This window comes from Lutra lutra, chromosome 3, assembly GCF_902655055.1.
Source record: "Lutra lutra chromosome 3, mLutLut1.2, whole genome shotgun sequence".
Classification (NCBI taxonomy): Eukaryota; Metazoa; Chordata; class Mammalia; order Carnivora; family Mustelidae; genus Lutra; species Lutra lutra.
Genome location: NC_062280.1, coordinates 7,085,368 through 7,101,688, shown reverse-complemented (window position 1 = coordinate 7,101,688; position 16,321 = coordinate 7,085,368). Strand labels below are relative to the sequence as shown.

The 16,321-nt window shown below is 36.4% G+C and overlaps 1 long non-coding RNA gene across 3 annotated transcripts in view; it reads right to left on the bottom strand.

Moving 5' to 3' along the window:
- Positions 1-14,806, bottom strand: part of LOC125096098 (uncharacterized) — a 36,254-nt gene extending 21,448 nt beyond the window's left edge. The window contains exons 1-3 of one of the 3 annotated variants that reach the window (XR_007126062.1): positions 14,738-14,793; positions 5,963-6,127; positions 4,519-4,649 (exon numbers count right to left, since the gene is read on the bottom strand). This is a non-coding gene — a long non-coding RNA (uncharacterized LOC125096098). Of the gene's footprint in view, positions 1-4,518; positions 4,650-5,962; positions 6,128-14,737 lie in introns of those variants that run through there. The other 2 variants (XR_007126063.1, XR_007126061.1) reach the window with 2 other exon arrangements.
- Positions 14,807-16,321: the final 1,515 nt, after the last annotated feature.

Below are 16,321 nucleotides of genomic sequence, written 5' to 3'. Positions count from 1 at the left end.
CAGACACCCCGATCCTTCTGTGACCCTGCGGGACCTGAGGTCACGCTGACCCCGCGTGGGCTTCACCCCGGTTAAGCCTCTGGAGCGATGTCCCTCAGCGGAACAGACTTTTAAAAGTCCCGATTTTGTGCTCCGTTGCTCCGCCGCTCGCTGGGAGCCGGCCCCTCCCCCCGCGGTCTATCTTCCCGTCGCTTTGGATTCACTTCTCCGCCAGTCCTACCTTTCAGATAGTGGTTGATTTTCTGTTTCTAGAGTTGCTGTTCTTCTTCTCTTCGATCTCCCGTTGGATTTGTAGGTGTTTGCAATCTTTAGATAAGCTATTTAGCTGATCTCCGGCTACCTGAAGTAGTCTCAGCCTGCTACTTCCCCGCCATCCAGAATATTGAAAATTTTTATATGATAGATGAAGGGAGTCATAGATTTTCTAGGTGATGAATTGAAGAGAGGGTAGCTGGTGAGGGAAAGGAAGCCAATTGTTTTATAGAAACTTTTTCCCCAAAAAATGACTTTGAAAGATAGTAGAAAGAGTAATTACTAGCTGTTATGGGGCTTCAATTGTTTTTGTTTGTTCTCATTGTGTTTGTTTTTTGATTTTTCCTTTCTTCAAAGACAGATGAGCTTAAATGAAGGAGAACTTAGAGAGGCTGTGCAAAATCAATAAATCAATGGAACAATGAACAACTTCACCGTGTGTGTTGCAGAAGGCAACATTATACAAGTTTAATGGTTGGCCTTAGAAATGAACAGAGATAACTTTTTTATCATAACAGGAAAGAGGAAAAGAAAATATGGTTGCCAATGAAGTGAGTTATAAGTTTAAAAAAATATGTGGTTCTGTCTTGTCTGTGAAGTAGTAGTAGTAGTAGTTATAGTAGTTTGCATAGACTCTTAAAGTAGTAATCACTGAACCAAACGGAATATACATTTCTTTTTTTTTTTTTTAAGATTTTATTAGTTATTTGACAGAGATCACAAGTGGGCAGAGAGGCAGGCAGAGAGAGAGAGGAAGGGAAGCAGGCTCTCTGCTGAGCAGAGAGCCCGATGTGGGGCTCGATCCCAGGACCCTGAGACCATGACCTGAGCCGAAGGCAGAGGCTTAACCCACTGAGCCACCCAGATGCCCCTGGAATATACATTTCTAATTCACTGTAGACGTATAGGCAAAATTATTTTCAGGAGAAAAATACTAATTCATACCCTTTAGTAGTGTATCAGTGAGCTTAGCCACTCCTCTACCGCACAGACAGCATTCAGTAATCATCAATTTATTCAATAAGAATTATGTATAATGCCAAATAGTATTTTAAGCAGTGGGATGAAAGATATACATGTATTTTCTGCCCTTAATGAGTGTAATAATACAACGGGGAACAAAAGATAATAGGCAGGCCATATAATAACTGATTTCTATCCATCTAAATATACTATGGGAAAGTATAGATAGAAGATGATAGATAAAAAGTATAGATATCTATCTGTCTATATCTATCTCTCTATAAATCAAAGATGCAGAGATAAAAGACATAGATTTCTATGTATGGATGGATATCCATACATAGAAGATAATAGAATAGGATGTTTTGGTATATAATATAGGATCTACTTTAAGTAAGGTAGTTATGGAAAATTAATTCATTTTTTTTTTCTTTAAAATCCATAGGAAATAAATGCTTTCTACTCAGCTGACATGAACTTTCTCTTCAGATTCTTTACTGTTGTCATGTGGTAAGGGACACATACAGGTCGTTTTTTGTTTTGTTTTGTTTTGTTTTTTCCTGACTGTAACTACTCACTTATATAACTATATTTTGTTGATTTATTAAAAGATTAAAAAGAGGAGATTAATAACATCACATTTTTTCAAATTTTTATTTAAACTCTAGATGGTTAATATTTAGTATAATACTGGTTTCAGGACTAGAATGTAGTGATTCATCACTTACATGTAATACTCTTGGTGAACACAAGTGCCCTCCTTAATACTTAACCATATAGCCCATCCCCTGTCTACCTCCCTCCATCAATCTTAAGTTTCTTCTCTATTAAGAGTTCTTATGGTTTGCTCCTCTCTCTTTTTTTTCCTTCTCTCATATTCGCCTGTTTTGTTTCTTAAATTCCACATATAAGCTAAATCCTATGGTATTTGTCTTTGTCTGACTTATTTCACTTAGCAAAATAGACTCTAGCTCTATCTATGTCATTGCAAATGGCAAGATTTCATTCTTTTGATGGTTAATATTCCATTGTATATATACACCACATTTTCTTTATCTATTCATTAGTCATCATGTTTTATTTTTTGAAAAATATTGGAACTAGTGTAAAGAAAAAATGACAGAGGATTAGAAAGAGAAAATATAGGAGAACATTTTAGGAAGATCTTACACTGAGAATAGAAATGATGGACAGAAATAAAATTTGGGAACTAGAAGAGAAGATGAGCTGGGGAAATATTAAGGAGGTAGAAATTGTTACTTTTACTTCATTTAACTTTTTATACCTAATATCTGTTAATACTGTCCACAAGCAACTGCTCAGACATTGGCAGAACGCGGGGAGTGAAAGTTATCTCGGGGATATGCGCTATTACTACCACACCAGAAGGGAGTCTGTCTCATTGCCGGCATCAAATTTATTTCTGCTACAAACCAAGTTTCACTTCTATTAAATGGGCCAAGAACCGGTAGCTAGAGCTCAGAATTCTTGTTCTAGTTAAGAATGCCTCTATTGAAAATTTATGCAAAGCCTTAGAAATAACTGATGGATTTAAAACTTTCTAAAAGAGTTCCATTTAAAAAGTTTATGGCTAGTTCTGAAATTATCTTTGCACACATATCTTTGTGATTTGAGTTCTGAATTTCTAAATTAATAAAGCTCAAATATTCTCAAAATATTTTTTGGATTTTAGTTGAGGTCATAAATCTTATTTTGTGCTATATCTTTTCTATATTCCCATTAATTTCTAATTTTATTCTGGATTAGTCTTCAAGGATACATATTCACTAGTAAATATTCTGTAAATATTTAACTAATTTAAAAGTTTAAAGTAATATAATAGAGTTTTCTATAGAATTGGTGAATTCTAAACTATTTATGAAGCTTCTTTGTTCTTTTGATTTTATAATATCACAATAAAATTTTAAAGTAATTATTATTCAGGCACTTGTAAGTTTAAAATAAATGCCCCTAAATTAAAAGTCTCTTATAAATAGGACACAAATCAACTTCTCAATTAGCATATATTTAAAACATTTTTTCTGATAGACAATAAAATACATTCATTATGTAAAATTTGGGAAGTGGAAACATAGTTGAGAATATAAAAAAACAAGCATACGCCTATATACAACTTGCTGTTTTAACATATTTTCTTTTAAGTAGCAAAAAATTTTCATAATATGGCAGGTCAAGTGGCTGGGGCAGATGGTTGTTGGGTCAAGTTTGGATTAAAGCAGAACAAACAGGGACACCTGGGTGGCTCATTCACTAAGCGTCTGCCTGCTGCTCAGGTAGTGATCCCAGGGTCCTGGGATAGAGCCCCAAGTTGGGCTCTCTGCTCTGTGGGGAGCTGCTTCTTCCTCGGTCTGCTGCTCCCCCTATTTGTGCTCTCTCTCTCTGTCAAATAAATAAATAAAATCTTAAAAAAAGGGGGTGGCAGAACAAACTCAAGTACAGACACAGTACAGAAGCTCCAAGAGCAGACGTTGTATAGAGGCATACAAATCTGACTTTGAAGTCTTAAAAGGGTTCCTGTTGGGGACGGGGCTCCTGTGGAAACATCCAAGGCAGTAAAAACTTCCAAGAACACTCAGATGAGTTCTACAGCCAAGACTTCAGTTTTAACCAATAAATTGACTTCTTTTTAATCCACATGCTGGGAGATACTAACGAATATTTAATTTCCATGTAAATACTATTTAATGTAACTGAGAATGGAATAAACTGGGAAAAGAAAGGATGCCAAAACACGTTAGCACAGTTAACTGATAAAGTTAAATTTGATTCATTCAGAAATCACACAGAAATCTAAATGTTGATTTAGCCCCACAGCCCTCTGAAGTTAAAATAACGATAATAACAATAACAATAAAAATATAGTAGCTACTGAATTTATACTCCCCTACTGTGAAACCTCCATGTCTACAGAGTTGCACCCTGGAGCTGTAGGTCCGGAAAGCAGTTACTATCTTACAACCTCTGAATAAGTGACTTCATTTAAAATTCAGTCATTTTTCCTTCTGAGAACACCCCTTTACTTTTTTTTTTTTCTCAGAGATACATTTATTTGACAGAGAAAGAAGGGGTACAAGCAGGGGAGCAGCAGGGGGAGGGGCAAGCAGGTTCCCTGGGCTCGATCCCAGGGGATCATGACCTGAGCCGAGGGCAGACACACTGAACAGACTGAGCCACCCACGTGCCCCTAGAACACTCCTTTATTAGAAACAACAGAAATTTATTTCTTCTGTCAAAAACATACATATTACTTTTTTCTTTAATACTTTACTGCCCCAGATTTCAATTTTCTGCTCAGTTTTTGTTTTTGTGTTTAGAGCTTCTGGAACATGTTTGAAGAAATAGTTCTAGGTATGTAGCTAGCAAAGCTAGCAACAAAGAAGTCATGTTATCCTCCTGTACTTGTTAAAACAATGCTGAAAAAAGAAATGCAGGATTGGCCTTTTTCTGCTTATTAGCTCTATCGTGTCTTAATTTACTTCCTTTACAAGTCAATTTGTAACTATTTGAGTGTGGCCTGGCTCCATTGTGTATGACCATGGTTCAAAAATACTTTGTCTTTGTGAATAATTGTGTTGCAGAACACTTAATGATCAAACACATGTATATGTCAGAAGATGGCTATTTTAAAAATGTCATATGAACAATGGAGGCCACATTCTGTTTATTGACATATAGTACTGAAAAGTCTCTTTGTATGTTTCACATATTGGTGAGTAAATACAAGCTAACAAAAGTATATAGGATTTAACATCCAATAAAATCCATGAAATCACTAGAATCAGATAAAAGAAGTGTCAAACGATTTGCTTTAAATATAGAATGGAAGAATGAAGATTATTTTATTACAAAGAAAATACAGCAGTGCAATTTCTCTTGTATATCCTTTAAGTTGTTGAAGCATCATTAAGAGGAGTAATACTTTTAAAAATCACTGTTAAACAGCTTCTTCAGTTCAGTTTGCTAATGGCAGAGGAAAATCCTGTGGGCTTAAGTAAAAAAGATCGGGAAAGCATTTTTCCCTTTGAAGATCTCTGAGTGGATGGTCACTGTGATTCATCTTCTAAATAAATTCACATATTCATACAAAAACGTGGGACTTGCCGTAAATTGCCAACATTATGAATCCCGTTTATAATGAAATTGGGTGACACTGAGCTCTTGAGCCTCTGTTAGTTGCATGTGCTGGAAAAGAGTGTAAGAGATAAACGACAAGGACCTGACAAGCAGAAGGGGACACTGCTTCCTGCTGCATGCATTACCTACATTATCTACGTGTCTAACAGGCATATTAAGTACCATCCCCACTTATTTTGTTTCATGTGATTTGAAAATGGTTGTGATCTCCATTTCCAGGTGATTACAACTTTCATGATTAGGTTTATTTAGAAGGCTTGACAGAGATTTGAAAGAAAAAAAATTAGTTTCAGAAGAAATTACTTTTGTAGGAGCCACAGTACCAAAGTATCAGTGGTATACATATTTTTTTAGTTTTTCCTACAGAGTAATGTTATTCTTTCGTTGTACTCCCAACGTCTTTGAGACCCACACAGTATCATGTTATCCGAGTTATTTATAAACTCTTCTCTAAAACCTCTAAAATCTCTTTCTGTCTCTCTCCATATATATAATCCATATATATATGGGAATATGTAGGAATACATAGGAATACATATGTATATACTAAAACAGGAATATAAATAATGAAAAATGCATATTAAAAACTTACATTGAAAAACTCCTGGAAATCATCAAGCTCGGATCATAAGTTAAGTAGGACTCTGGAGTAGATATTCACAATTCACAATTCATGCTTACAGTTCTTTATAGCAGTCTTCTGCACACAAAAACCTACAAAGAGTTATTACGAGTTCTAAAAAAGATTCTTTTACATCTGACAACAAAGAAATATGGTGCAGTGATCAAATAAGTGTATTCAAACTGAAGTTAAAATACCTTGGGCGGGGGAGTGGGGTGGTGTGCACGGGCACCTGGGTGGCTCAGTTGGTTAAGCATCTGCCTTCAGCTCAAGTCATGACCCAGGGTCCTGGGATGGAGCCCCATGCAGGCTCCCTGCTCAGTGGGGGCTCAGTGGGGAGTCTGCTTTTTCCTCCCCCTGCCCAACTCATGCGCTCTCTCTCACTCAGTCTCTCTCTCAAATAAATGAATAAGATCTTTGCCGGGGCTGGGGGGGGTGGTACCTGGAAGGGAATCCCTGATGAGATAGATGTAGATGAACCGATGGAGATTATTATTCTGGAATACAGAAGTACTTCAACTAATATGAGTCTCCTTTTGCTCTCCTGGTACCACAGATTCTGACAGTTAGTTCTTTGGAAGAATTAAATTAAAAAAAAAGAAAAAAAAAGAAAGCAAAAATTAAAGGAGAAGATTTCAATATCAAAAGTACAACTGAAACAAATCTAAATCAATGGGCAGAAATCAAGACAATGTGAAAAGGCCACTGAGGAAAGCATTGACTTTAAATTGTAGGCATGCTTTTAAAACAAATTTAAATATAAAGTGCTTGACAATAGAATTTCCCTGATGAATAGACATTTGCACATTGCCTTCTTGCAACTGAAATTTCCTTTATTATTATTATTACTAATTTTATTTGAAATCCAAAATTTTAAAATATCTATCAAAATAAAAGCCCCTTTTCCTATTTTTTTTTTTCCTCAACCAAAAAGAACAAAAAGTGGATCGGGAAAGGAAGAAAATTGTCTTTTTCTTGATTCTAGATTTTTATGAAACAATAAATAAAAGTGTATTTTTCAACAAAATTTATTTTGTAAGAATGCTGTTTCATGGTTCAAAGATAGAAAGCTATAAGAAATAGCAAAGGAAGGACTGTGGAGGCCAGAATATCAAGTTTTCCTACTATATGTTTCATAAATTTTGGCATTTCTAACATGTTAGATCCCTGTTTGCTAAAACTTCACAAGCTAAAACTTCACAAGCTAAAACCTGAATCAGGATTTAAACATGAAAAACATAGGAGATGAATTTAGCAATAAACGATTACCACGGAATGGAGTTCAGAGAATTATTGCAGATGTTTCCAAGAAAATATGTTAGGTAACTATCTCATAATAACTTTAATGCATTGTCAATTATAATCAAATTATCCCAAACCTTATTAAACAAAGAAAAATAAAATGGACTCATGGAGAGTGAATATATCATTCAGAAATCTAAGTAGCTTATTCCTTAAGCGAATATTCAAGATACTTGAAATCATTTCTACCAATATGGAAAAACTCATGTGACTCATGTCATGTTTATTTAAAAAAATATGAATATATAATCTAATGAAGATAGTAAACATGAGTTTTTAGATTACTTTCACTAATATTGAAAATAATTAGTAAGTAATTTGTTGTGAATTGATAGTAAGTATACATGCAAAGATATTTACAAATCTGATTTTTTTTCCTTTTAATATTTTCTTTTTAAAAATCGTGCCTGGAGCAATGCAATGACAGATACCTTTTTTCCTGAGAATTTGAGTAAAATCTTCAGCCAGGCATTCTGAAGAGAAAAATGTTTTTATGATTTTTAGCATTACTGTTAATATCATCACTGGGTTCATAGAAGTTGCAAATATGCATTTATTTCCTCAAATATGTATCTTCTAAAAGATGTGTTATAAATACACATAGCACTCACAAGGAATTTTTACCTTGGTAAGAAGCAGCAGGCGACATGGACGGACGAGTAAGTTGCTTGCATAGTCCTTGTAAGCGCCACCTGGAAGGGCTGGCAGAGACCCTCTCCAGCCAACTGCCACGGAGCGTGTGTGCGACAGGCCACGTCAGGACCCAGGCCTGTAACCCTCTGCTCTTTGCCTTCACTCTCGCTGGAAAGTAGTAGTTGTGAAAACTGTTTGAGTATAATCTTAAGAATATTTAGAGCAAACTCTAAGAAATGAAGTCCTACGAAATTGGCACTGCCTCATGTACCTCTAAAGATCTTTCGTCTCTGAGAGACATTCTGCAAAACACGGAAGAAACCAGACTCTGACAGAAGGTAGGCCAAGTGACAGCCAAGGCAGGGAAAATATTTTCAGAGAGCAAATGGAAAAGATACTCGTTGGATGAGAAGAAAAAAGAAATGACGAAGAATATGAACAAAGAGAGTGAAAATGGAACGTATTTAATAGACAGACAAAGAACTGGTTGAAGGACAAAAGAAAAAAAAACATGGAGAATAATGAAAAGTGTGAATTAGATATAAGAATAGGTGACAATTATGTGAAATATAATGGAAATTGCATACTAGAAATAACAATGGGTGACAATTATTCATTTATTTTGTGTTATTTTGATGAACTCTGTTTTCCAATTATGCTCAGGTAGATACAGATCCAGGGAAACATTTTCAGTGTAACATGATTTTGTTTTTATCTTGATAAACTGAAAGATATATATTTTTTTACTTTTGAAAATAATGATTGCTAGCACTTGTTAACTACGCTAATATGTTTCATATGTAATAGCTCAAATATTAATATATGTATTCCTCACAACCATCTTATGAAGTGGATATCAGTATAATTCATAGCTTGCTGATGAGAAAACTAAGTGTTTTTTTTTTTTTTTTTTTTTTTTTTAAGATTTTACTTATTTATTTGACAGGGAGAGAGATCACAAGTAGGCAGAGAGGCAGGCGGTGGGGTGGGGCGGGGAAGCAGGCTCCTTGGTGGGCAGAGAGCCTGATGCCGGGTTCGATCCTGGGATCATGACCTCAGCTGAAGGCAGAGGCTTAACCCACTGAGCCACCCAGGCATCCTGAGAAAACTAACATCTTAACAGGTTAACAAAGTATGCCAAGTATCACACAATTTGTAAACATCTACATAAGAGTATTCTGTGGTAATCTGGCTTCAGAGACAATGTTCTTAACACATATTTCATAAATAACCCTAAAATAACGAGCTGCCTTTAAAGAAATGGTAGTTATTACATACCTTTAATTTTCTTGTCACTTTTAAATAGTTAACCAGTTTTTCACCAAGTTTAAAATTACCAACTGTCTCCCTAAATATATATTTTACCTTTGTAAATGTTACATGGCTAAACTTAGAGACAGGTATGTGATACTTTTTACTAAGAAGCACATGCAAAGCCCAAGGATTAAACAGTGTTAAATAGTAACATGACGTGAGTTGTAACAAATGAATTTTAAATGGGCATTTCAGATTATTTTTTTAGGAAAGTTCATTGTTAATAATAATTTTTGTTAGCAATAAACTAGAGCCTTTTAAAATATTTATAAAGAATTACAAATTAAATGTCATTCATACCAGCAAGTGCTGGATTTTATTTATTTAAATTTCCATCCATTTTGACTAGATTCTAAAGAGGAAAGAAGCAGAGGTATTTTTATTTTTTGGTAAGTATTTCTGAAAAAAAATCATCATTATAACAAGATCTTTCAAAAAATTGCTCAGCCTGTGTGGTGTATTTAAACTGTTTTCTTTAAAAAGGAGAACTTTTGAAATATTATCATGTGATGTCATTTATAAAAATCCATATTTTATGTATTTTGTAAATTATATCTTTTTGATATAATTTTTAAAGATTTATTTATTTGAGAGAGAGAGAAAGAGAACTCATGCATGAGTTGGGGGGACGGGAGGGGGTAGAGGGAGAGAGAATCATCAGGCAGACTCCCTGTTAAGTATGGAGCCTGACACAGGGCTTGACCCCATGACCCTAAGATCACAACCTGAGTCGAGATCAGGAGTCGTTTGCTCATCCAACTGAGCCACCCAGGCAACTCTCTTTTTGATGAAATTTTATTTTAATTTTTAAAAAGATTTATTTATTTATTAGAGAGAGAGAGAGAGAGAAAGATGATGTGCACAAAAGTGGGGAGAGGGTGAAAGGGACAGGCTCTTCAAGCAGACCACCCTCTGAGTGCGTGACCCAGGAGATCACCCCTGAGTCAGGCGCTCAACCCACAGAGCCACCCAGGTGCCCCAGGTAGTTTCAAACTTAGAGAAAAATTTTCAATAGCATAAGGAATCCCATAGACTCTTTATCCAGAATCATGAACTGTTTAAATTTTGTCTCATTTGCTTTAGTATTTTGTACACACACATACACATATTTGTATATACGTACATAGTGTATAGATGCATATATTGCACATACGTATAAAACATATATTTTATAAACGGTTTAGAGAGATGTGGAAATACTATGTCCCTTTACTGTTAAAATTTTTGATTTATACTTCCTAAGTAAAATAGCATTCTTTTGTCTATCTACAGTATAGCTACCAAAATCAGATAATTTCACAATGATATAGCACTATGATCTAACCCGAAATCCATATGTGAATTCCATGAAGTTTTTTAGCTCAATATACAAACCAGAATCCCACGTTCATTGAGTTGTTATAACTCTTTAGTCTTCCCTGGTAAGAAACAATCTCTCAACCTTTCCTTGTATTTCTTTAAATGACTTTTTTGAGGAGAACAGGTCATGTATTTTATAGAACAGTTTTGGGTTATTCTGCTGTTTCTTCAAGATAGAAGTAGGTCATGTATTTTTGGCAAGAATGTCACTGAAGGGCTAGTGTCCTCAGTGAATCTTCTCAGGAGGGGTGTGATGTAGGTTTGTTCCAACAGTGATGATGTTAGAGTAGATCGTTCAGATGGTCTAAGTATCCTCCAGTTTTCACCATTGTAAAGTTATTGTTTCCTTTTTCAATAGTAAATATTTTCTTGGGAGATACTTTGAGACTATTGCATATATTCTGTTACTTATCAAACTTGTACTTACTAACTTTAACATCTTACTTTCTTTTTATAGTTCATTAATCCTTCTATGTTGTGTCCTAAGGAAGGATGTTGTTTTCTTCCCTACTTACAACATTATTAAAAATGGATCTTTGTTTTATTCAATGAGCTGTAATCCAGTAGTATTATTTATTTTAATGCTCATACTGCCCAAAATTTGGCTAGTGCATGCCACTTTATTTGCCTTCAGTGTCCATTTCACATTATCTCTTGATTCTTTAAGCATTTACTAATTTCCTGGTGCAACAAAATGCACCAGGTTCATCTTGTACTTTTCTCACCTGAACTCTCTAATCATCTGTGAGCTCTGGTTACTTTAGTTGTGAATGGTTTTTAGAAAGAAAGACCTTGCTGCTAGATGTGTTCAGTACAGCTGATATTTCCTTGTTTCTAAATATTATCTATGGAAAGAGATGAAATTAAATATATCATGAAGATAAAAGATATATATGTATATATATATATATCTCACAAAGAGAAACAGAGTCAGTTATCATTATTTACAGCAGTTAAATTCTATAAAGGGGCCACAAACCCTGATTTAGTGACTATTAAGTCATTGTTCTTGGAAGAAATAGAATGTTAAGTTCCTACAAGCCTCTGGTTATAACTTTTTCGTCAACCAATCAATACATAAATTTGTTTAATGTGTGCTTCTACTTTATTTACTACATATTTCTTACAAATAGTTAATATTATGTTTCTTTGTTTATAATAAAATACTACCAAGAAGGGGTTAACATTTTCTTGATCCTGGGTAACATGACTGGAACTTTCTTTGGCTTTCAACCTTACAACAGTTCTACTCAGGGAGTTATCTTATTGTTGTCATCTCATGAATCTACAGTTTTAGCTGCTTTTCTGTTTTTTCCCATAGCTTCATCACTTAGTACAGACACTACCCTAGCACTTTCCAGATTAATCTCACATACAGATTGACAAATTTCCTCTTCCTTTTTCTGAATGTACACTAGCGTTGACTTATTAACATCGAGCCCATAGCCAGCAGCACTATAACCTGTATCTGAACAAAGCTTATCTAACACATGTATTTTCTCCATAATGCACATTGCAGCCTTGTCGTTTCTAGGCACACTAGTTGGCATGTGGGGGCCATTTTATTTTTTAAAAATATTTTATTTATTTATTTGACAGACAGAGATCACAAGTAGGCAGAGAGGCAGGCAGATAGAGGGGGGAAGCAGACTCCCCACTGAGCAGAGAGCCCAATGCAGGGCTTGATTCCAGGACCCTGGGATCATGACCTGAGCCGAAGGCAGAGGCTTTAACCAGCTGAGCCACCCAGGCACCCCGGGAGCCATTTTAAGTGCAAAATCATCAAGAAAAAGCACACGAATGTGGAAAAAAAAACATGGCACTAACTCCACGATGAAAAGAACACGTGTATGGTATGAGAACTAAAACTAGAAGACTGTGTCCTCTTGTTTGACTTCAGCTGGGAATGTAAGCCTCAGACAACTCCAATTTTTTACTACTCTGCATGTCCTCAAATGACTATGGAAGCAGTGTGATTCTTGATTTGGGGGCTGCAAGTATGTTTAGCAAGTAGGCCAGTTGGCAAGTCGGGAGTCTATCAATGATGAGAATCAGCTCTGCATTGTAAAATATAAAACATGATATAAGCATATATGAAATATATAAGATATATACACATAAATATTTGATGGGTAGATATATAATATGAAAAATATATGACTATGTAAAATAAAATATATATTTTATAAAAATATATATATAATATTTGGAGGGATGCACACAGACACACATATTTCTTTCTAAAATTCTCTCTCCCTCATTCTGAATTTGCACTTATGTAGATAGGTAGACACATAGATAGAGCAATAGAGGCAAATGTAGATACAGATATCAGTATCTTTCGTGTATCCATTCATTTTCTCTAATGTAAAATATACAGAAAGCAACTTTAATATTGTTACCAAATAACATTGCACCAAGCAAAACTACATACTGGTATTAACATCCATCTACAGTCTTTTGCTACATACACTTATAAAAATTTAAATGTACGAACTTGGACATTTAAGGTGAATATTTCAAATACATGGAAAACTAAACATTTACTAATTCTTAATGGTTTGGATAAACACTTATGCTTCATGTTATAAAACTTCCTAATAGTCTTCTACATCAAAACACTTTTGAAATAAAAAGAAATAAAAATAAAATGAAGCTAACTTTGAAAGTAATTCCAAAAAAAGACCTAGTCTTTTAAAATTGGTGTTGAAATGATTAAGTAGGACAATTAAGCTAGCTAATGCAAGTGTTAACACTAACAGACTTTAGAAGGTTCAAACATCACAAAGAGGAAAAAAAAATCTTGACACTAATAGTGTCCTTATCTTTAAAAGCAAAATTTAGGTTCCTTCTTTTCTTTTTTTTAAAGAACACTTATTTCCTTCTGAAGTAAAATGTAATATTTAACCATTAAGGAAAATTGAGGAAACGTGTTAAAAAAAAACCTCTTTCCAGTCAGAGATATTCATTGCTAACACGTAATCTTGCAGTGTACTGGTAAAAAACATGAACTTTTAAGCCATAACTGGATTCATGTTTTCAACATGGCTATTTTCTAACAATATGATGTTAGGATTATTATTTAATCTCTATAAACCATGGTTTTATAACAAAGTTTTGATCAAAGATCAAAGCTCTGTTATAACAAAACATTTCATTATCTCAATTTCGTATTTATCTAAATTAAAACAGTGGTTTTCAATATACCCTGTGGTACATCCTTCTCAGCATTACTCAGTAAAAAGCAGCTTAATATATAAAAACTTGATTTTACTGTGTGTATGTGTGTGTGTATATATATATATATGCATACATATATAGTATTATATTCAGCATTTTGTTCATTGTTATGTGTTACATTTCCCTTAGCCATGGGAAATATTTGAAACATGATTTTTAGTGGCTTCCTAATATTGCCATATATTTATGTGTTATAATTTATTCAATTTCTGTCTTTATTGGAATTTGTTTTTAAATATTATAGTGATTCAATATACTACCCAGTATATTTATTCTCTCATCCCACAAATATCTAACGAGGGACCATGTGTACTAAGTTTAGTGCTAAGTGTAAAATGTATGTGAAAGGGACAAAGTTCCTGCCTTGTGAATCGTACCGTCCACCAGAGAAGATACACAGCAAACAGAGACAAACGTGAAATTACAAATGTGACAGGCTATATGAAAATGAATGAGGCTCTAAGTAGCCTTTCTCTTTCTCTTTCCATCTTTTCCTTCATCTATCCATTGATCTATGTGACAGGAAGGAGCTAGGAAAATACATCCCAAAGATCCAAGCTGTAACGTAATACTGAATTTTTAGAAGGCGCCAACCGTGCAGGAGACCAAGGAAAGAGCGTTCCTAGCCAAGGTAACAATAGATGTGAATATTCCATTATAAGAAAGAGTTTGGGGTATTTAAGGAACCCAAAGAGGGCCTCATATACATCTGAAGCGTCCTGAAGAGTGACAGTGCAGAGCTAACCAGGGGCCACACTGAAGTAACAGACAGATAGGCTAAAGATGCACTAAGCAAAGTTTTGATCAAAGCTCAATTTGAGTCTCTGTCCCTCTTTTTCTTTTGACTTTACCCAGTGAGAGTAATGTCTGCCTTGCTGAAACTGCTGGTGTCCATACTTTGCTAATGCTTAGGTAAGAGTCCTCTGATTTGTTATGTCAAATCAACAGGGCAGGTTAATATCTGGACAATACCTACCACTTTTTCTGAAAGCACCGCACTTCGGTTCATGATTTCCCTTCTCCCAGGTCAGGCTGCTTCTGGCTGGAGGTCTGCAGCAGCTACAGGCTGCTTTCCGAGTGCAAAAAGGAGTGTGATGGAGTAGTCCCGCTCTCCGAACTCGATCTGCTCACCAGCACGCGCACCCTTCACCAGAAAGCTTCCTGGGGGCAATGTTGGTCTCTGGCCCGGGAGTCCCGCAAGGCCTGTGCTCTCCACCGTCACCTGGTAGGTTTTCCCGCCGGGTGTCCCAGGGCTGCCCCGCTGTGCTTCTCTCTCCCCGCTGGCCCCCGTCTCTTCTCCGATAACCCCCCGCCCACTGACCTTACACTCCGGAGACACTCGCAGGGGCCGCCCTGCTTCTCCGCTGCCATTAAAGCAGGCCCTGGCTTGCTTCTAGATTGCTCAAGCCAGGATTCAGACCCAGCGCCGCAGTGTGTCTAAATCCAAGAAACGAACTGTGTTTTTATCCTGGGCTTTAGACAAAATATGAACACAATTCTCTTTCTGCTGTATTTCAGTCAAGGGAACACCTTTGTCCCCTGAATGAACCAAGTAAAGTTCCCACGCGCCATCCTTGATGCTCTTCTCCCCTTTCTAACTTCATGGCCTCTGTGGGCTCAGCCTCTCAGAAGCCTTCACTGACACCGCTGAGCTCACGCCAACCCCCTTCTCCCACCTCCTGCAAACAAGAGCCTCCTAACTGGTCTGTTTCTTCCAGTTGCCACTGGAGTGACTTTTAACAATTCAAATCCATTGTGTCCTTCCTGCGTATAAAACATTTCAGTGCCACTGCGCTGTACACAGTATGAAGCACTCCCTTGGTGACAGGTTCAGTTCAGTTCTCAAGCTCTAACATCTTCTGATCATGCGGACATCGAGCCTCTCCTCCCCTCCTCTAGGTTGTGTGGAACCATCTACTCACACCCACCTGAGATCAACGGCCTATATTTGTGCGATAAAACAATTGACAGAGTTAAGCGAAGGTAAAATGTGCCACATAGAGCAACAGAGTTTGAACTGGTTGTATCTGAGTTTGTCTTCAAGCCCTCTCTTTGACTAGCCCTGCCACTTCGGACCTTGATTCACCTACGAATTGGGTTAATGTTTCCACTATTGTGAGAATAACATTTATATGACGCATTCGATAAATCATTTTCTCCCCTACAATCAATCAATCAATCAATCAATAACAAAACAAAGAAAAAGCCATGCAACAGCTCGAGCCCCCCGGTGTCCTGTCTGACTTCAGGGATGTGAACGAAGTGAGGGAAGGGCGCGCGGAAGGTCAGCTGAAGGGCGGGCTTGGGTTGCTGGGCGTCCAGCGCCGCTCGGAGGACGGTGCCATCAGGCCCTAAGCGCCGCAGCCAGGACCGCATTTCCCAGAAGCCGAATTCCGCAGAATTTCGGCGTCTGGAGGTTCTACCGGGGCTGGCAGGAGAGTCCTGGTTTGAGAAGTTCCCGGGGTCTCTGGAGCAGTCAGT